Raw genomic sequence first — 20295 nt, forward strand, 5'->3', positions numbered from 1 at the left:
TGATTATTATAGAATAAAGAAAGAAAAAGAAAAGTCTAACCTTTAATGGTAAAGGTAAACATAGTCTCCTGAGTTAGCATTGGGTCATTACTGATAGGGCACTGTCACATCACAACGTTTACTAGACAAAATATGTTTGTGGAATGGTTTTCCATAGCCTTCCCCAGTTGTATACACTTTACCCTCAGCAAGCTGGGTCTAAGTTTAGAGACACAGATATTATTTTGGCATTCCCATATTCATCCAGGTACTGATCCCCAGTTTATTTGTAAAGTAAACGTGATGGCTCTTTCTTACAAACAGGTATATACATGTAAATGCAGGCATACATGTGTTCACTTTAACATGTGAACAGGGTTAGTATTAAGCAGGTTCAAGTATTCAAGTTATAAAAGAGTACAGTTTCAACAAGGTGAACACAGACAATAAATGCAATGCATCTACCATTGATTTCAATGGAACCTGTACAGGTAATATGCCTACCGAATTTTACCTATTTTTTGTATAAAACTACATTGCGAAGATGATGTTGCAAACCTTGCAAAGAGATTTCTTTCAATAAATTTACCACTTGAAGACATGAAAGTTATAATTTCCCCATGCTTTGATTCCTTAAATATGGCACCACTGAACCTGTAACAATTACTGTACTTAGAGGAAAGTCAATTTTTTTTTATTATCTTTACTAAATAACTAAAGCAGATATTTATTCAGCATCTGTATGTTCTGTATCTGTTCTGCAGTGTGAAACTCGATGAGCATAAACTTGTTTAATATATAAAATGCAATAACCCACAGACACATCTAGTACATCTTGGCAACCCATATGGGGAATTCTCCACTTTTCTAGCAATTTTAAAAATTCAATCTCAATAATAAGATAACCCTGATTCTTGTCTCATTTAGTTCAGTGCGATCAGAATCATTCTGTCTGGCGTGTATATCAAAATCGATAAGCAGCAGACATGATAAATCACTCTTTTTAAGATTAAACATAAGTGTTATGAAAGTAACAAGGTAGTGCAAATGCTGCCCTATTATTCTGCTGGCAGTATTTCCAATGGGAAATATTCAAAACCCAATCTGGGACAGGCTTCTGAACATACAGTGCACTTGAATGAGGAATCAGGGGGTGCCTTTGCCATGGGACATCCGTTCAGACCCCCAACTACCCTTCAGCATCAGCTGCTGCGGTCCACTGTGGCACCCGAGTCACAGCCACAATAGTTCAAGCAATGAGTTGTAGAGGCAGTAAACCATGGACAGGTGGTTACAGCACAGGCATATGACACTGAGTGATGGAGTCAGGAGTGAAGGTTGGGGAAGTCAGCCTAACAACTGATTTGTTTATATCCCTCCAGCATCCCTTTCTCAGCACTGCTGGACTGTCTTTTATGTTGTGGAATCAGCAGTGTTACCCCCTCTCCATCCATCCCTTACTACTTTGCCTCTAGCCAGTGGGGTGTGGCTTCAGGGCAAAAACTACTGAAGCAACTCCAGTGTCAAGGAGGGTTTTTGTTGGGCTGGTTCAGGGCAAAAACTACTGAAGCTTCAGGGCAAAAACTACTGAAGCAACTCCAGTGTCAAGGAGGGTTTTTGTTGGGCTCTGTTGCTGCTATTGAGAAGCGGAAAAGACTGGCAGCGGTGAGGGATGAAGCCTGGAGCAGGCAGCTGGCCAGAACTGCATGATGACCCAAGCAGCCATAAGCTGCCAGTCAGCATGAGATGCAGCAGATGCCTCTGGAAGCAAGCTGATGGTGCAAGCCAAAAAGCAGCAGCCACCATGATCCTGCTCTTTCTTTTCCTCCTTCCTGGGGGTGGGGGCAGCCCAGGGAATGGGGCTCTTTCCAGAGCCATTTTGGTGGACTCTGGTGCTGCCTTCAGCTTTGACCAGCCCTCTTCCCCCCACCTGAGCCAGAGGCTGATTTTGTATGTGACAGGCTGTTTTCATCCAACAAAGCGGACTCCCACAGAATCTTACAGTCTTGGAAACCAGGTTTGTTTTAAACTGTAAATCTTCCCCTCAGTTACAATGTATTTTTAGGGTAGCAAGTGTCTGCTTGCTCTGAGCCTCAGAGAGGAAGAGCTGAGCCGGGAGCAGGCTTTTATAGCCTCCCCAGCACCCTTGTCACATGACGGTTCCCCTCCGTCACGTGACCGCACTTCTCCGGCTGGACAGGGGAGAGAGCTGTTCACTCGGTCCTCCCCTGCCATAACGGTGCCCCGGGAAAGTCCGGGTGCGCTCTCTTTCTGCTGGGAGGTTAATCTTGTGGCAAGCAAGTAGAACATGAGGCAACTGAGGCAGGAGCTTATGTAAAGTAGAAAGAAGATTTATTTTGCATGTTTGTTTTAAAGAATAGATCAGCAGCATGGGTCTCCAGGTAGTCAAAGAAGAAACCTGACTGAGGTACATAAATTTAAGATAGTTATGGCTTCAAAGTGTGGTTTGAATTTTGCAGGTTTCAGCAGGAGATAGATTGGGGAGGCATGAAGGACCAAGAAGACACAAGTACATCTTCTCCTTGAGTAAAATTTGCTGGTCACAGCTAGTTTATTAACATCCACACTGCATCATGGGGACAGATCTTGGCATAAGGTGACCCATCTGCTGATAGATGAATCCCCTCCCCCAGCCCATCTGCGAAAAGAAGCCCATTGAATGGCAAGTAACTGGGAACCATGTGGGCAGCAGCCTCTCTTGTCACAGGAGGTGTAGTAGGCCAGACACTTGCTAAGTGGCTTCATACCCCAAGGCCCTTTATTGGGATCCCAACAACAGAGAGGCAACCAAGTAGGCACAGCCTCCTCCCAAAAGGATCCAATCCAATGTCCAACCCGTTAAGCTGTGACAGAAAGCAAAGCAAAATACAAAACAACAACACAACCTGAAGAACACAAACAATTACCACCAAGAAAACAGAGAAGGTTGATTCTAAGAGAGGGAAGTGAGGCCAAGACCAGCACAGGGCTGACTCTTAAAGCCCTGTGAGCTCCTGGCCCTGCCCCCTCCTAGCCTGACACAGCAAGCCGTGTGCACACTGGCTGGCCTTCTGCCTTGAGGGCACTATGTGGACAGCGATATTCTCCTCCTCTTGTCTCCCCCAATTCTCCCAAACTGCAAAAGCAGCATAAGTCCAGGCACACTTTCTCTAATGCATTCATGTACAAACTGACTAGTCACTATGTTGGATCCTCTCTTGCACACAGAATTCCACCCACACTAGCCTACATTTCCCTCAAGTGCCAGAATGAAAAGCATAAGGTCTGCTCATCATTGGGTACTCTATTCTCTGCCAGAAGCAGAGCTAAACAACTTTGCCATTCTCCCAGGCAGAGCTATCCTTCCACCTGTCTGCTATTTTGAGGAAGCAGACCCAAAACGATGACAGTACTCTTTTTGAGGCAGATCTGAAATCCCTCCTGCTGTGCTTCCCTCTAACATTTTATCCGCCTCTTAAAGGTGATTGGATGCTGGAGTGGCACTCCCACAGGATCAGCTGGGTGGCTGTTTTCCCTTCTGTTCATCACAGTATCTCTTCAACAGTGAATTCTTTTAAAAATCACCATAACCCATTCAGAAGTTATATTTCTGGAAGGGAAATAATGAATTCATTATTATAGTATTAATCTTAATATATGCTATAAATGACAATTCTACTTTTCCAGTATAATAATTTCTAGTCCATTTCTCCAACATGTCTGTATTGTGTTATAGCCTGAGTGGAAAGTACAAAGCATTAACTTGGAAGAAACCAACTGCCTGACATCTGGCAAAGCAATCTCAAAGGTGCAGCAGATGTTATCAAGGTCAGTAATAAATATCTGTTGCACGGAGAACTTAATGGTTATTTCTAACTTCTACAATATCAACAAGAAGATACATTACTAGAAGGTAAATTGTAATAATTTCCTCTTTATTTGATGCCCAAATTATTTCAAAAGGAAACAATGATCTCTTGCTCAAAAGCAAGCCATGGCTCCTTAACCTCAACTTGTCATTTGAAATACAGCGTGGCAGTACTATTTATGAAACAACTGATACAAAATGTTTTGGACACACTCTAAAAGACATCATAAAGTTTCAAGTCACCAAGGCAGAGACCATGGAGATTTTACTGCCCATGGAAGAAGGCATATTATACTACTGAAACAATACTAAACATAGGTAATATAGTAAGATGGGTGTGTGACTGGTGTTATGGCCATACTGTGACTTATCTCCCTGGTACAATGGCTGCTCTGTCTAGCACTAATGACATTGACAAATGTCTTCATGTAGACATGGAAGAAAATAATTAAAGTTGCTAGTCAGATGGTTCATGTCAAAAGTAGCAATTTCTCCAAAGGAGGATCTCAATAACAGCATTTTCAGAATGTACAGTGTCAGGTGAAAGACAGAGGTTAGGGGTCTATGAAATAGTTGTGTCAGGGGAAATGGTTTATGTTTGTTAGACACTGGGCATATCTATTTATTTATTTATAGAGAAACTGACCCCAAAGTTGTTTTATTTATTTTTATTTATTTATTTTTTAATCTTATATACCGCCCAACCCCCGAAGGGCTCTGACATTGTTGAATGTCAATGAAAAGTAGAGGAAAACATGCACATCCAAGACAGTGTCACTAGATTTAAATGGGATGCTGTCAAGACAAAACAGCTCACCTGTGCAATTTTTCAAGGACCCATAGTATCAATTAAGATTGGCTACTGTCCATTGCAAAGTGACTGCATGTGCTTCATTAATATCCCATATAGCCTATGTCAGACTGGGTTCAGCTGGAATGCTAACCAAGCTGCTTTGCATGGGTGGGGGACCAATTTAAATAAAACACTGAAAAGGTACATGGGTAAGTGTAATCCTAAGAACACTTGTCTGGGAGTAAACCCCACTAAAATGAATTGAGTGGGATTTTGAGTACCCTGGTTAGGATCACTCTCTACCTTATTTTGGCTGGCCAACTTCATGCTTAATAGAACAATCTATTGCTTACTAGAACAAAGAACAATCACAACAACAAAATTGGACCAAACATGTTTTGGAAAACCTGGATTAAAGAAAGCTTGATTAACTTCAAGATGACAGAATTTTATCCTTAAAGTGTGTGAAGCCTTTTAAAAAAACTTTTTAAATGGCTATGGCCTGTTCCGGACAGGTCTCAAGAGCAGCAGTGCACTGGCATACTTGATTTAAATGGGCATACTTGATTTAAATGCTCCATTTGCATGCTTTCGTGCGGGTGGCCCCAGAGCACCTGTGTCCCACCGAGCCACCTTTGGACGGGTCCTGCCGGTTCCCCCTCACTTACCTCCTGTTGCCTGCATCACTCTGCAGAGACACGGGGACACACCCCCATGGCCATGGCAACACCTTGGGGGGTCATAGGTCAGGAGGCATCTCCCCTCGGCTCTGCAGAGCAGTGGCATATTTGCCTAGAGACAGGAAGTACCCTCTGTTCCCAGATGCCACTGATCTGGTCACGTGCGGGGGGGCAAAACAGCCCCCCATGTGACCAGGAAGAGGGCAAGGCAGCAGGAAGTTCTGCTGCCATGTCGTCTTCTGGTGCCCTCGGCCCTGTCCATGTTGTCATCGACATGGGCAGGGCCAAGGAAGCCAGAGGACCCCCCAAGCCTCACCTCTGTTCTGGCTGCTGACTCCCACCCGAAGCTCCACCCTCTCCCAGTTGCCAGCTCTGAGCCAGCAGCCAGCAGTCCCTTCTGCCCTCCCATCTGCCCAACCCCCAAGCTTATAAAAGCAAACTCTGGATTATGTCCTGAATAGTACTGAAGACCTGGTATGTGATTAAAACATTGTTGAACCTTGGCACTTTTAAAATGTCTTATGAAAAGTAAATCACTGTCACTCACAAATGTAGAAATCTCAGACCTGTCCTTCCTGTCCTTTTTCTCCGGCTGAGCTTTCTGAGTTTCTTCTGTTGGTGGAGACTTTTCAACTATCTCCAATAAATCCTTTTTCACAAACTCATTTTTCATCCTGAACCTCTACAAATAATAGTTAGTTGAGATGAGAATAGGAACAGCAGGCTCCAAAACTTTCAAAGCTTTTATATATGTGGCCATTTTTCTGAGGAATAATTCTCGCTAGTATTACTGGGCCCATAGTCCTTATGTTAGGGAGGAATTAAACAGTGTTTCTTTTGAAGAACAAATAACAACTTTACTTCAGAACAACGCTATATAAGCAGTACATAGAGAGACAGTTAACACGCTTCCTGAGAAGAGTACAAAACACACTGACAATTGAAATGGCACCAGAGGGGAGGTGCTAGTTCTGGAGGGAACATTCTGAGCAAACAACCTCCTCCTTCCATAAACAATAAACATTCTATGCAAATTAGGTCTCATTGCTTTTTCCAGCAGTAAGTTTCACTAATCACAGCAGGTCCCCCCCTTCCCCCATCCCAATGTGACTTTTGTCAACATCAGTCTCCTGATCTTGAGGCATTTCAAAGGTCAGATAGTGGAGAGGGTAAGGTGCAGAATTATCTGCTTCCACTAGCAGAAAGATGGAAGGAGGGATCCAACCTATTGACTGCAGTGATATTCAGTGCAGAACATACATTAATGAAAGATTATGGAAGAGTTCAAAATGATGGCTCTAATTTTTTTAAAAAGAAATTTTCTGTATAAATAAAAGGATTCGTGAAAAGGACACAGAAAGAAACTACTTCTGTGTGATCCAGCAATGTCTTCTGTTAATATATCCAGAGAAGGTTCACCCCTTACACTGACTCACTGAAATAAGAAAATGGTAAAACTTGCTTTTCCTTAGCTTAGCAGATTTGCTAAACGGTAGATAGATGGAGCAAAAAAGTCACTCTTTTTGCAGCATTAACTCACCAGTAAAGAGAAGTGGGATTGGGTGGGAGACAGAAAGAAAAAAAGGAGTGGAACTACTAAGAAAGGCTAAAGGTCTCAAAAAAAATGTTTCCTTAAGAACCAGGTTTTTGCACCCTTGGTTTTTTTTCCCCTTACCCAAATGCCAATCATGAACTGCGTACAAGGAGAATAATTCAAATCTTGAAGAGCAACTTAAGCCACAATGCAATTACTGGAGGAAGCGGTGGGAAAGAAATGTTTTAAGAGCGATAGTTTTTATGGATCTTATTTTATGTATTTACCTGCACAAGCGATAACAGCAAACCTAGAAAGACAATTCAAAGGTAAAGATTAATGCAAAAGGTTTGATACTCTTAGGTGACATGATATGGTATAATATTGTACTGGTTTCACAGTATCTATTTTTATGACTGTAATGAAGAACTCAATCACTTTTTAATACCACTTCACATTATAGTATCTTTATTATCGAAATGGTGCAGGTTTTCAGGCTTCATTTGATTTTTACTGACGTGAAATACCCATTGAAAAACAATAATGGCTGCACTTAGTAAATTTGTTTCATTTCAAGAACTACTGTATATAAAACCTGTTCTATTTAATTTTTTTCCTTTAGAGTCATCCCACCCAAATGCTATCATTTATCACACAAGAGTGTGAAATGAAATGACTCCATAAAGAGACAGTTTATATCGACCTTATTAATTTTCATTTGCATATATAAAATCTTTAGATTTTTCGACATTTAGAGCTTTCCCTATTCTGAAGATTCAGATTGGGTTAAAGACATGAAAATAAGCTCCAGATAAACTTAATATAATTCTATAAGACTAAAATATGATTGGTATTTTTGCAACCTTTGCCAGTGTAAACCGTAAGCCCCAAAGGTCAACCAAACAGGATTTTCAACTCTTTCAAAAAATGATCAGACTTGAATTATAGACTTGAATCAGACTTGAACTTGGATTATAGAAGTCTGTAAGTGTAACATCAGTTTGTGGGTTCTGTGGGGCAGAACTTGGAATGAGTTTGCAACAACAAATTTTAAAAACAAAATGCTTTACTTTCTTAACATATAACATCAACATTTAACATCACACTTCAAGGTCCTGTTCAGGTTGCATTTTCAAGTCCTTATATTTACAGTCTACTGATACTGCCAAGTCCAATGCTTCTTTGCAAGTGGGTTGGCTCCTGAAGACTCCAAGGGCTTGATGAACAGGATTCAACATGATGAAGGTTTCCAGGAGAACTCTTACCCATTACAAACACAAAAAACCCTTAACAAGGTGTTAAGGGCTTATACAACCAAGGTCTGAGTCTGGTAGCCTTGTCTCCAAACTATGAGCTCTGCAGCCTTCTACTGCTTTGAGTCTCCACCCCTTTCTGGGACAACCCATTCTGAGCATGGGGGTTACATAAGCACTATGAATACCTTTTCTTTGCAGTTTAATTCTGGGTATCTATAAGGCTGCTCTCTGGTCCCAAACTCCACAGCTTCTGAGAATCTATCTCCAAATGTCCTGGGATTTGCCCGCCGGGAGTTGGCAACACATGACAACCATGGCTGAGGATGATCCCGGCCTTCCTCCCTTCCACGATCTACAAGCTTACTCTCCACTGGCTTACTCTGAAGTAAACCTTTCAAGATCCACATGCAAGGCTTTCCCCATGCACTCCTGCCCTGCTTGACAATGCAGAAGCAAACAATTCCCACCCACCCCCGACTCAAAATCAAACAGCCCCGACGAGTGCAACCTTGCAAGGCTGCAGGTAATAACTAATTTAAAACCTGACATTGTCTTTCTCACCTGGACTCAGCCAGGCTGCCATCTGCCAGGAAAACCCCTGGAGTTCAGTGGGGCTGCTGGGAGGTCTGCAACCCAAGGTGGTGCTGATGGGGTCCCCCATGTGGTCCCGCCCCCCAAGAAGGACCCGGGGGAGGGGGAAATGAGGCCACTCAAAGCAGAGACAACCCCTAACCCCCCATTCAAGGGGGGCGGACTGAGGTTAGGATTGCGCTGAAAATCTGTGCTCCTGCAACTCCCTCCCATTTCCCACCCTTCGCCGCTCACCTGTTCAAGAGGATCCACCAGTGGTGCTCCGCCCCTGCCCCGCCCCATCATCACCGGCATCAGCCAACAAGGCAGCTGGGACAGGGAAGCCGGAAGTGGCTTGGGATAGCTGTCTCGGGCTGTGCCTCTCTAGGAACAAGGACTCTTTCCCATTAACCCTTAGGGCAACTCTCTGAAGAAGGCTGAGAGGACCCAAGCCACATGGAGCCACAGTACAAGGACGAAAGAGCCGCATGCAGCTCTGGAGCCTCAGGTTGCAGACCCCTGAGCTAGCTGAAAGGGAGGAGGGAGACATGAAAGTTCCATTCTGCCATTGGAAAATTAAGCATAGATGCATAGTGCTATATGTATCTTAAACAGATAACATATAATTCCAATTATAGTTTTCCTTTCAACCGTAGAGAACCCTGATGTTCTCATGACAGCTTTGTGAATTTAGTAAACAAACAGCCCAATCCAGATGAGGGAGCTGAACATCCACAGGGAGCGGCAGAGAGTTGTGTCACACATTTGCCCCATCTGCTGGTGCAAGGGGCACCCCTGCCAACAGAGAGTACAGAGGTACCAGTGACCAGCTGCCCCTTAGCTTCCCTTAACCCGGAAGCCAGGGCCGCGATGGACCATTGCCAGCATCTGCTCAGACACTGAGGGGGGTGGGGGTGGGCCAGAGCATTCCCAGGGATGGAGTTGGCTTCCATCAATATTCCAGCCCTGGAACACTGGTTCCCAGCCCATCAGACTTATGCCACACAAAATTACAGTGTAAACCATTGGTGGCAATTAGGCAGTGGGAGGGATATTGAGTTTCCTTCCCTTCTGCATCACCCAAGGCCCATTTAAATGGGGTGCAGCACTACCTTTGCCACACTGCCTCCAGCCACCATAGCACTCCCCCCATCCAGAACTGGATTGCGCTGTAAGGGCTGAAGATTACGGAGGCTTGAAAATTGTGGATGATGGGGGGCGGGGTGGAAATCTTTGGTTATTGTACAATGTACATCCATTTAATATATCGTTTCACTGGGCTGAATGTAATGGTGAAATGTTTTCAGCTTAAGAAGCATCAACTTTATTTGGTGGGAAACTTTATACAGAAGGGAAACATTGAAGAAAGCAGAACTTTTAAACAAGTGAAATTCAATTGCCGATTGCCAAGTTGATGAGATTGCTTTTTCTTTAAATATTCTAGATACGGTTACTTGTAGGCATGTCTGATTTGCAGTTAACAATAGAAACTGGCTTACCACTCCATTTTCTTTTTAAAATCCACTCAAGAAAGAAGAAAAAGGAAAGACTCTGTTGGGCAAGATACTGGCATAGGCTGTTTCTGTTTCCCCAAGATGTAGCAAAAACAATGATGGTGACATTGAGGATCTATTATTTTTGAAAACCAAGGACCAATCACACCTTTCTGCCAGAAATTATGCATGCCAACAAAAGTGGTTATGGCCATGATCCCACTAAATGTGATATGTGATATGTAATACAAATGAAACTGAATATCCTCAGTTTGAAAAATGCCTATCTGTTGCATCAAGAGAGTTGAGCTCGTTATGTTACATGTGGAATAAATATGTGAGTGCACCCTGTACATTCATTGATGGTTTGGGCACATAAAAGTCTGAATCCCCACTGTGCATGTGAAATTTCTAATTAGATACTGTAACTAGGCATAGTTTCTCAAACATTCTCTCTCATCCCTGAGAATCAGCCATGGCTGTTGTTTGGTTGCATAGAAAAAAAAATACAACCAGATGGTCACTTTTAATATTTTCTTTACGACTCTAATATCTCGCAATCAATGCCACTCTTGCAAAACCACAATTCACATGTCAATCAGATGAGCAGCTTGGTCTAGAAACTGAGAAAGACATTTTAGTAGCACTCTTAACTTGAAAGAATAAATAAAACAAAAAGATTAGTATGGCTTCAAAATGAATTGGCAAAGCCATTTTTCTTGAACAGACAACCAGATTTAATAGACATTTGAGGATAAAAACTGTCCCTAGTCTAAGCTTCCCTACTGCCATACTTTGTTTAAAATACAGACCCTTTCATTCCACTCTGCTTTTCCAAATCCATGAATGTCTGTCAAGAATGTTTCATCTCTCTCAGCTAACAGCATTTCCACTTCTGGTACATCTGATGAACTTGTAATTTGTAGCATAGAAACTAAGCAAAATGTCTGTTCAGGCAAAACTGGCTATTTTCACATTTTGTGCAGCCATTTCACTACTGCAGTTCAAACAAAAAAATTAGATATATTCTCCTGCTGCAGAGAATATAACAAAAAATCATTTGTCATTTTACAGACTCAAGTGGAGCAGAAAGAAACACATTTTTATAATAATTTTGTTACCCCTACCCCTTTGTGGGGATGTTACTGAAAAGAATCTGAAAATTCCCCCTGACAACGCTGCACATGAAACATATAGGGTAGTAAAATTATTTTTAAAAAACAATACAACATGCTCTAGAAAACTAATCCTTCCAGGGCAATAGACATGGACAGGGCACATCTACAGGAAATTGCATCTGGTACAAACACTGAAATTGCATCCTCCCAAACATCCCAGCTTTGCCAAGGAAAGGCAGAAAGGTGCCTATGCAGATAAAGAGAGTTCTCCCCATCTCCATAACCCCCCCCCGTGCCATTTGCAAAGCTGTAACTCAGCTTTGCAAAGGGGGGTAGAGTTCTCCCCATCTCATTAGGATCCTGTTTCCATTTGCAAAGCTGGATCGCAAACGGGAGAAGTCAGCAGGGTGCCTGTGAAGGTGGAGAACCCGTAGTGTGAAAAAATACAATGGGTTCTAGCAAGTGGAAACCCACAAGTGTCTTAAGCATGGTTGAACACCAAGACACCTCATGTTTTCTGGCATTGGCGAGAGGATCCAAAGCTAGTCAGATCTCCGGGACATCGGAAACACACTGCCAGCCCCTCTCGCTCACAATCATGCATCCAGCCCAGGCTGAACCAATCACCCACTAATGATGTCCATTTTATGTCTGGTGCAGGCTGCAAGTGCCTGCATTTTCCCTAAAGCTTCTGAAGGCTCACAACACAGTCTCCACCTGGAACCAGCTCTGTTCCCACCTGTCCTATGCAAAGCTGCTGCTTCCGCCAGCACTCCATCCAACAGCTTCACTCTGCTACCCTGGCATTGGGGAGGGGTCAATGCATGGAGGGTGGGCAGAAGGGATAGGACCCATGTTTCCTCTGGTCTTACAAAGGAAGCGTTGGGGGGGGGGGGACAAAGAACATCGAGAGCAACTTTTGTAAGATAGCGTCTATGAGTACTGTATTTCATCTATGCAACCACATGTATTGTTGCAAACCTTTTTCCCATGCAGTTATGCATTTATCCTTTTACTAGTGGGCCCGGCCACGCGATGCCATGGCAATTGTCCTTCTCATCACAGTCCACAACCCACACAGATGTCCATGCAGGTCCAATGATCCCCAGCATAGCCTTTTGGGGTGGTCAAATGGAATCCCTCTTTCCATTTTCGATGCACATCATTATATGGTGCTGTCTTGTTTTTTTAGTATAAGGTAACCCTTCCCATTCCACCACGGAACTGTCCAGAGTGCGAATCCCGCTGTCCATGAGGCTGGTTGACAAGCACAGTCCTGGCTTGGGTAAGGCAGAACTGGGGCAAGCAGGCTATCCCAGTCAGGCAGCAGAGGCAGGGTGGTGAGGCGCTCAGATTGAGGCCAGCTCCCTGGGTTCTTAAAGGGCCACGTGCAAAAAAAGCGGAGCCGGTAGTGTTGGTTCGCCCCCACCCCGCGGATTTTATTAGAAGAAAAAGGCAAACTCCAGCTCGCTTTTAGTAAAAGAGAGCTGTAGCAAATATGGGTGAGGAAGTGGGTAAGTGGTGGTTGGATGTGAGGGAGGGCAGAGTGAGGTGTGTGAGGATGAGCTGGATGTGTATGAGAGTATGTGTGTTGTGTGGTAGCAGTGGGTGAGGCACAGAGAGTGAAAGTTACCTGAGTGTGAGGGGGGAACCCCACCTGACGTCTCACACGGCAAAGTGTGTATGTGTTTCACTTCCCCTCTTATTACCTAACAGTATTACCTATTTACTGTTTTAACTGCTCATCTCTGCCCATCTGAGCAAACATTCTAAGCCCTCATACCAAGCCCTCAGGCCACAGACAGACAGGCTGCACGAACATTCTAAGGGTGACAGTTAAACAGAGCCAGCTTCATGGCCTGGTGCACCAGGAAAAAGACGTTTTACCTGGCTCAGGTATGGACTTTCGGCGATTTGAAGGTCTGATTATCTGCCCGCAACAGGGAGGAACGTCCTGTGAAAATTTGGGGGCGATCCGTCCAACAGCTTCTGAGGGAGACCATCAGGGACACACTGTTAGATTTTTTATATATATAGATGAAATTGTAACTTGTGGTATGAATGAGTTTACTGGGCTGGTTGGATGTGGTGGTTGGATGTGAGGGAGGGCAGAGTGAGGTGTGTGAGGATGAGCTGGATGTGTATGAGAGTATGTGTGTTGTGTAGTAGCTGTGGGTGAGGCACAGAGAGTGAAAGTTACCTGCGTGTGAGGGGGGAACCCCACCTGACGTCTCACACGGGAAAGTGTGTATGTGTTTCACTTCCACTCGTATTACCTACCAGTATTACCAATTTACTGTTTTCACTGCTCATCTCTGGCCATCTGCGTGAACATTCTAAGGGCATACCAAGCCCTCAGGCCACAGACAGACAGGCTGCACGAACATTCTAAGGGTGACAGTTAAACACAGCCAGCTTCATGGCCTGGTGCGCCAGGAAAAAAATGTATTACCTGGCTCAGGTATGGACTTTCAGCGATTTGAAGGTCCGATTACCTGTGAACGTCCTGTGAAAATTTGGGGGCAATCCGTTCAACAGCTTCTGCGGGACACCATCAGGGACAAACACACGTTTAGATTTATATATACATAGATGAAATTATAACTTGTGGTATGAATGAGTTTACCCCTTAGTATTTACATCTACGTTGTATCTTTTATCCTTAGGAATTACTGCACTATGTAATTGCTGAGCCCGTAGCTCAGTATATCTCTTGTTTAATATGATTGTTTTAGCCTACTTAAAATCAATTCTCTTTATTTGATATGGTTGATACCTTCTGGGGAATTGCTATTTAACTCACTATATGAAATGCTGCCTTGTTTTATTCAGCCCTATAGTAGAGACTGTTTAACATGAAATGATTTCAATATTTCCTGATGTCCAAGGAAGCAGGACTTAATGCCACTTATGCCCTCTTAGACAGGCAAATTGGTGGGGTTCCCAAGTATTTGCCATTTTCCCTGGTGGTACCATTTCTTCTTTGTCTTTCTGCTCCTGTTTTTACCTTTTTATTCTGTCTCCTCTGTGCCTTGGTGCACAGCAGCGGATACCTCAGCAGTGATGGAATACAGCAAACGAAGCCAGTAATAGAAATTACCTGCCTTCATTGTTGGGGGCGGGGGGATTGTAGCCAACCTAAGATCTGTAGCAGTGCGGAGGGTGAAAAAATGGTCTTTCTCCCGGAATGCTGCCTTGTCAGACCTGGCAGGACAGTGCCCTGAAAAGAGTGAATTCAGAAACTCCATATTGGGACTGAATCTGACCTTATGAGCAAGAATGCCTCAAGGACTCCCCCCCCTTGCGCTCTGTAGCTAATTTCCCCCAACCAAAAAGGGTCGTTGCGTCCCACCATTTTGGGTAACATCGGGAACACACTACTCATTTAAATAGTAAGATTCATTTCCCTTTGAATCATTTGTTTCCTTGCCTTTACTTTGCTTTGGTGCAACCCCTTCTTTTCTTCACATCTTACAGACTCACTCATATAAAATAAAAACTAACAAATATTATTTATATGTTTTCATGCACATATCTGAAAGAGTGGGTTTTGGATCATGAAAGCTTATGCAACACCTGTGTTTAAGGATCTACACTGACTCCCTGTTTCCCAGCACAATTCAAAGTGCTAGTTTAAAGTGCCCTAAATGTCTTGGGATCAGGGTACCTGAAGGTGTGCCTCCTTTCATACTGTATAGTCCTACTGGCTGAGATCTTCTTCTCAAACTTTACTGTATGCACATCACCTACAGAGATAAGGGAACCAGAAGCAGGGCTTTTGGATGGGGTCACCACTCTGTGACTAGCCTGATGCCTATCTTATTCTTCTAGTTGCCAGGTCAAAATATTTCTGTTTACCCAGGCTTTTAACTAAAAGAATTCTTATATTTTAGCCATCTTAAGGTCAGCTGCTATCCTGAGTACTGTTTTATTAACGTTTGTTCTGTTTTCTGTGCTTTTCTGCCATGGCTTCTCTTTATTTGCATATTTTTACTGATCCTGTTCTTATGTGTATTGTTTGGATATTATTTGTTATTTTCTTCATCACAGTTTTAGTTGTGAGCTGTCTCAAACAGGTCTGGAGAGATTTTTCTCCTACACTTATAACTTCAAAGTTAGATTAATATAAAAGAAGCATTGGCTAGCTCCCCAACCCTTTAAGCTTTTGGGTTGAATTCTATTAATCCATTCATCTTCCTTTCACTCAAGGAAAAGCCTTCATCACAAGCAAAAATTGATTCATTGGACCCAACCCAGTATAACCATTAAAATGTGGTTGCTGGCTAACAGTTCCATATAAATAAAACACTATAAGTAAAACAGATTAATAGAGGTTTTTGAAACCTAACAGAACTAGAATCTCATCATTGAAGATTCTGGGTGGCAATGTATAGAAAGAGAAGAAAACTCCTGTATTTTCAATAATTGTATAGAAAAGGAAATTTGGGCAGATACACCTTTTCTCAATCCTTCATGACAAAGCAAACCTACTCAAATTCCTTCACCTACAAATCATCAAAAGGTATAACTGGATCCCACAGAAACTGAACTTTGCCAGGCCACAGGTAAAATTGCCAGGTTCAGAAAATTCATAGGAGGGTAAATAACTACAATGCTTCTATAGGGAAAGAAGCATAAAATCCTTCTTTTTATGGGATTCCCTTTTAAAGCTTATGTATTGAATAGGTTTTCATCCTTACAGAGCACCACAGAATATACCAGCATCCATTAATAACTTTAAAAGGACATTAACATTGGTTGCAAAGCATATGACCTTTTTAATATGAAAGGTTACAAGTACGGAAGTATACTCTGGCAGTGCAGAATTCTTGGATGATTTTAGACACTTCCTAAAAGTACATAAGTCTACACAGGTCAAGACTTGGCAAGCATGGCCCAAGCATGAGTAGAGTATCTTGAGAATTCTGAAGTAGGAAACAATTAGCTTTCCAGAATGTGGCACGGAGGGTAACATATCTAACTGTGCAGAGGTGGAGCTACCAGGGGATGGGGGGCACATTGCACCAGGCATGCACCTGAGGGGGTGGAAAATCACCCCCCTCCCATGGAGCCCCCCCCACACACACACACTTACTTTAGTTCAGCCTCAAAGTGGAGGCTGGAAAAGCGGCTTGTTCACTTGAGGCTGAAAATGGCCTAGTGGGAACTACACTTCCCAGAAGACTTTGTGAACCCCAAGGTCTCCTGGGAAGTGTAGTTCCCACCAGGCCGTTTACAGCCTCATGTGAATAGGCTGCTTTTTCCAGCCTGCACTTTCAGGCTGAACTAAGGTAAGTGTGTGTGTGTGTTGGGCGTGAGGTGCTCGGAGGGGGGAATGCAGAGTGCGCACCAGGCACAGTATGGCCCAGCTACACCTCTGTAACTGTGATATGCCTCTGAAAATGCCAGCCACAGATGAAGGTGAAATATTAGGAGCAAAAACTATCAGACCATAGCCACTCATCCTGAAAAACTCACAACAGCCAATCAGAGAACTCTCCCTATCTCTTTAATGTGTGAGAGTTCCCAATCCTTCCACAAGCCATCAGAACCATATGAGTGTTACTCAGTGCAGAGAGAGAGGAAGAGTTGCTACTCAGTTTGTACAGTGTCATAGGACAAGATAACAAAACTTAGTTTTCAGCACTGTATCATGAGCCTACACAGTACAAGGAGAAAGCAAGCATTATCTAGTAATCACTGGGATGTCTAAGTTCCTGAATGTTGATACAGGAATGCAAAATATCAGAAAAAGAGAATGAAGAATTCAGTGCCTAGTCATTATACAGAGATATACTCCCTGCCACTGCAGAATGGCTGAATTCAATTTTTTTTCAACCCTAAGCTTAAAGGCCTTTACCCCCATCTTATCCTTATAACAATCCAACAAATTAGCTTAAGTTAAAGGTAACAGGCACAAGGTTTGCCCAATAAATGTTAAGGTTAAATGGAAATTGCGGGGGGGGGGGGGATACCCATTACACACAAGGTATTTTCTGGGGAATTTTGGGTTCGACTTCGCTGAATGCACACTCCTACTCATTTTATCTTTTTGATGTTCAGCTGCAGTCCTGCTTTGGCACTTTCTTCTTTAACCTTCATCAGCGGTCATTTCAAGTCTATGTTATTTTCTGCCAGTAATGGGATATCATTGCCGTATCTCAAATTATTCATGTTTCTTCCCCCAATTTTCATTCCATCTTCTTGTAAATCTAATCCAGCTTTCTTTATGATATGTTCAGACACAAATACTGTCTGTGAAGCCTTGTATCTCTGCCCCGCAAGGTAACATTGAACACGCTTTTAACAGTAGCTCATAACTCAACATTTTAGGCCAGCTATTATATTCTATTTGCAGGCAAATACTTTGTGCTATGCAGTGTCCACTAACGCTTATCTAAGGTCAACAGAGATGGGACTACTATGCACTGAATTACCACTTCCTGATGCTCCCACAGATTCCCAGGAGCTTGGCTGTTATATACTGACATCAGCTGACCCTCCTTATCTTGGAACAGATAATATAATTTGAACAGCAGGATGCCACAGCAGTAGAAGTGCAAAGCATGCTTTTCTGTGCTGTGTGCTACTTGGTTTCTTTTGCATTGAGAAATCTACTCATTGATTCTCAGAGGGTTTGATCTAAAGGTTATCACAACTTGCCTCAAGGAAGGCCCTCCACAGATAAATGAAAACATACAGCTTTAATTCATCTTAATACTAGTAGCCTAACTGGCATTATGACATCAGTTATGAGGGAAGCTTCTTCAATGCACAGAAGCACAACGCAAGCCCTTTTTTTAGATAGCAAGTGGGAGTTAAAGTAAAATCTTATGCATCTTATCTCCTGATCCTTGTCAACTTACTGCACCTTTATACTAGTGCCGTGTCTTGCTGGTGCTAGGAAGTCAGGATTTCTCCTAGAATAAAAAGGGGCTGTGATTAGCTTCATTATCCCCAATACCCTATCTCTATTATTAGCCACCATTTTTCAGAGAGGCTCATTCCGCAAATGCAGAATAATGCACTTTCAAACTGCTTTCAGTGCTCTTTGAAGCTGTGCGGAATGGCAAAATCCACTTGCAGACAGTTGTGAAAGTGGTTTGAAAACGCATTATTTTGCGTGTGCGGAAGGGGCCAGAGTTCCTTCACCATAGTGGTTTCATCTTGTAAACATCAATAGCTACTCCAGCTCCTTCATATGCTCCCAGCACCAAGGTTGCCCCATCATACCAGTGCTGGAGGACAATATATTTAGCAACTGAATTTCTAGACCAAAATTAAGAGCTGTTATCCACACAACCCTGGCTGTACTGCTCAATATGAAGTGTTTGGAAATCCTTTCCATTTTTCCCACCCACAAAAAGTTCCCTCTGTGATTAATCCCAGACTATGTCTGCACTGGTTGACATCCCTTTTACATAAAAGGAAGATCTGAACATGTATGAAGCTTTTTGTTTTAATTAGAATGTGTTATATTGAGATAGCAATATAAATTTCCCAGATAGGTGTATGATATACATTCAACACAAAAAATTATAAAATCAATTAGGACATCAATTAAATAATGAGAACAACTAGTCAGCAGAATAGAAATCCTTAAATCACTTAAAGGGTAACAGTAAATTGTTGTTTGTAGGTAACAGTGAAGGGACAGTACAAATCTCTCAATGAAAATGGACTTCAGAGCCCTGGGATGCAAATGAAAAGACGCAGTTTCTCAAGGAGGCCAAGCTGGCATCCACATGAGGTGGAATTCAATGTATTGAACTTCATTTCACTCTTAGAAATTGGGTATAGATATCATATGGAAGATATTTCAGGAGCCATGCCATTTAGAGCTTTAAAAAGTAAAGACAACATCTTGAATTTGGTTTGGAAACAAATAGATAATTAGTACAGAGGTCTCCAAAGTGTAAAGTATCTGTTGGCAAGTGAATGGCAACACTACTTTCTGAAGTATTTTCAAAGGCAGTGCTGCAAAGAATATATCACAGCAATCTAAACTGGAAGTACCAAAGCATGCACAATGACAGACAAATACATGTGGGGAAACAGCATCTCATTTTCCTCAGTATCCCAAGTTCCCCCACTATTTTTTCTTTGCCTCTGGACAGTTCCCATATCCTCTCATTTGCCTGCTTCTTTCCTTCCCACCCACCAGTCAACTACCAGTAGCAAGCAGCCAGACTGGCCCAGTTGAGTCATCCCTCAAAGACCAAAATAGGTTTGGCAAGGGTTGTGCCCCTCACTCCTGCCTTTTTCAGGTATGCACCAAGATTTGAAAACTGGCAAGGTTGTGGTAGCTTAGCAATGCCACTGCTACAGAGGACATTTATTTCTTAAAGATACAGAAACTGCTTCTATTTTTTCTCAGTGTGGAACATGGCCTCTATCTGGGGTTTCAGAAGCACCATTCAGATCCCCTAATAGTCCCAGCCTATTTTTTCATTCTTGTGTAGCCCATCCAGAAAGTCATTTTCCCTGCTACTCAGTCCACTGCACTTTGATCAAATCAGTGCTGTCTGGACTGAGTTTCAGTCCATTCACACTCATCATGCCCATTACTGATTCAGGACATACATTAATTCAAACATGCTTCATCTTGACATGGATTTAGTGACAAGAAGAAACACATCTGAGTGACTTTAGCATTCTGGTAAGACAAATAAGCCTCCAGGTATAGAAGCACCTCATGGACAAAAGCAGATGGATACATTTGGCTTTTAAGAAACATAGCAGAAGGATAAGAAACAGCAGAATGAATCATTTAAAAATACACTTTTAGAATCCTCTATAAATAGCCTCCATATTTGGTTATCTGATAGAAAAATATTTTCAGTCTTCAAAAATATTCTAAAGTTTCTGATTTGTTTGAGCTCTGTCATCATTATGATAAGAAGCGCTGCAACTGATTATGCCAATGTGAATACAGCATGCTTTGGAATATATAGAATCATAGAATCATAGAGTTGGAAGAGAACAAGGTCTGTCTTCTCAGTAA

The 20295-nt window shown here is 42.6% G+C and overlaps 1 protein-coding gene across 4 annotated transcripts in view; it reads right to left on the minus strand.

The window, feature by feature from the left end:
- ST6GALNAC3 (ST6 N-acetylgalactosaminide alpha-2,6-sialyltransferase 3) overlaps positions 1–20295 on the minus strand; it is a 351837-nt gene that overhangs the window by 182964 nt on the left and 148578 nt on the right. Inside the window, exon 1 of one of the 4 annotated variants that reach the window (XM_048497132.1) lies at positions 7142–7158. The exons of the other annotated variants lie outside the window; for them this stretch is intronic. The gene's annotated coding sequence lies outside the window, so the exon portion shown is untranslated. Of the gene's footprint in view, positions 1–7141; positions 7159–20295 lie in introns of those variants that run through there. 4 annotated transcript variants of the gene reach the window in all.

The sequence above is a fragment of the Sphaerodactylus townsendi genome, linkage group LG05 (genome assembly GCF_021028975.2).
Source record: "Sphaerodactylus townsendi isolate TG3544 linkage group LG05, MPM_Stown_v2.3, whole genome shotgun sequence".
NCBI classification, from domain to species: Eukaryota; Metazoa; Chordata; class Lepidosauria; order Squamata; family Sphaerodactylidae; genus Sphaerodactylus; species Sphaerodactylus townsendi.